This window comes from Mastomys coucha, unplaced genomic scaffold (assembly GCF_008632895.1).
Source record: "Mastomys coucha isolate ucsf_1 unplaced genomic scaffold, UCSF_Mcou_1 pScaffold5, whole genome shotgun sequence".
Lineage (NCBI taxonomy): Eukaryota > Metazoa > Chordata > Mammalia > Rodentia > Muridae > Mastomys > Mastomys coucha.
Genome location: NW_022196911.1, coordinates 84,083,256 through 84,085,411, shown reverse-complemented (window position 1 = coordinate 84,085,411; position 2,156 = coordinate 84,083,256). Strand labels below are relative to the sequence as shown.

General features: G+C 48.0%; 1 long non-coding RNA gene across 1 annotated transcript; it reads left to right on the top strand.

Moving 5' to 3' along the window:
- The first annotated feature begins 521 nt into the window (after window positions 1-521).
- Window positions 522-1,697, top strand: LOC116078054. The gene is made up of 3 exons (XR_004113409.1): window positions 522-557; window positions 848-975; window positions 1,209-1,697. It is a non-coding gene; the product is annotated as an uncharacterized LOC116078054 (long non-coding RNA).
- Window positions 1,698-2,156: the final 459 nt, after the last annotated feature.

Sequence of the window (2,156 nt, the reverse complement as noted above, 5' to 3'; positions counted from 1 at the left end):
GTATTCACAGCTCCAAGCTTCTTTGTTCTTCTCAGCCTCTGCTCTTGCAGTGTAAATAAAGCCAGAGGACAAGCCTTCCTTCTGTGCTCCAGGCAGTTTGCTTATGCAAGTGGGATTCCCAGGTCAAGGATGATGCGAGGTGTTTTTACAGTTCTTCACCCACTTAGCCAGCTTACTTTTTAGAGTCTGAGCCTGTGAGCTCATGCGTGATTCATGCAAGTTCGTGTCTCACCTTCTGACAAGACCATGGGGGTAAGGGGTGGACCAGAGAGCCTCAAGTACAGCCCCTCCCTGAACCCTGAACTTGTTCCTGCTCCACATAAATGCTAAAGTTCTAATCCCTCAGACTTGAGGGGGAGGCATCCCTCAAGGAGCAGAGGTCCGGGACACCATGTGGTGGGGCAGGACTGACTTCATGGTCACAAGGAAGGTTCCTTAGTGCAGGAGGGAGTGACCTCACACACCACTGGTTAATTTTATCAGCGACTCCAGCGAGAGCTTTTTTTTTTTTTTTTTTAAGAATTACAAGAGACGGTCTGCCTGTGTTGAGGAAGCTGGTAATTTTCCAGTGCTCCTAAATAGTTAGCCTGGGAATTGCTGTGACTGACCCAGAGGGAGAAGCGGGTTTATTTAAAGACCTGCCTTTTTTTTTTTCCCTCTTCCTTTCCTTTGCAATCTTAGCTTTCCTTTTTGTTTGTTTCTCTCTGTTTTAGTTGGAGTTTGGATTTCTTATTTGTTTTGGGGCTTTTGTTTTTAATGAGTCCCTTGTTGACTGGGCTAATAAGAACATTCCAGAAGTGAGGATAAGATGGCTAATTTTTTTTTTCCACCTGCTTCTAATCTACAGAGAAGAAACCCTCCCTGCGGATTTCTCACTTTCAGGGAAAATGAAACATCCGTGAGACAACTTGGCTCCCCAGTCTCTCAGGAGCCTCACTGGGCAGGTGTTGGGGGACACTGCTCAAGAATGGATAGGTGAGTCCGTGGGAGTGGGGATAGCAGCCTCTTAAAAGGTCTGGGAGCAAAGGCTTCAGGGAGACTAGCCATGCTGTGCCATTATCATGAATGACATCTAATGACCTGCCCCTGGCCTTTTTCTCCCTTCCTTCTTCCCTCCCTCCCTCCCTCCCTCCCTCCCTCCCTCCCTCCCTCCCTTCCTTCCTTCCTTCCTTCCTTCCTTCCTTCCTTCCCTTTCTAATCCACCTCAGCTTGACACGGTAAAATGATGAAACTGTGCTCTGTGGACAGAAGAACATCCCTGAACAGTCTGGGACTTGGGCATGTCTGTTAATCACCAGGCTCTGTTGGCGAGCATCCCATCAGGAGAATGGAAAGAGTTTCCAGAATTCAGAAGTCTTTCCAAGTTCTTGGTCCTAACCTCGAACTTCCCTTGTGACTTGGGGCCTTTGGTTCTAGGGGTTCAAGTTTTCCCTCTGGGAAATGCCCAAACAATCCAGTTCCCCAGGGAGTGAGCATGGAGTATGTCAAAGGAAGACAGAACAACCGATATAATAAACCACCCCTGAAGTAGCTGCCTAAACAGAGCCAGCCAGAGCCCGAACAGCTCCCCTTCCCTGCCTCCCACATGCACCCTGACAGAGCCCCACAGGCCTCCTGCCTCCCTGTGAGGCCTCAGGCGACTTCACAGCCCATGAATTTCCTTTGGCACTTTGAGACTTCCCCCACCCCCCACCCCAGAGGATTCATGAGACCGCAGCAGGAAATGAAGAACATATTTTTAAATCAGAGGGGAAGCGATGTCTTTGTGTCAGATAAGTGGCCTGGATCCAGGGCTGAGAGACTGGGGCGCATCTCTTCTTGCAGACAGCAGGTGCTCTTCGAGATGTGGTTGTGGCAACAAAATAAATGATGGATAATTGCTTTTGTGACAACTTGCCAATTAAATTAGACTCAGCAGAATAACATAATGACAATTTGTTATGCTCCGGTGGGCACTAACATACCAATCATAATTAAATGCTATGACTGAAATAGAATACGGCTCAACGCAGGAATATATAACCCCAATTCCCTCTCCGTGAAACATTATAGGTTGAGGCTTGATTTTAATTTCGGGAAGATAATGGCATTAGTGCATATCTGAGTGGGTTTGTGGAGAGGCCTGTGGTGAGAAGAGATGGGCCCGAGTGAAGGCT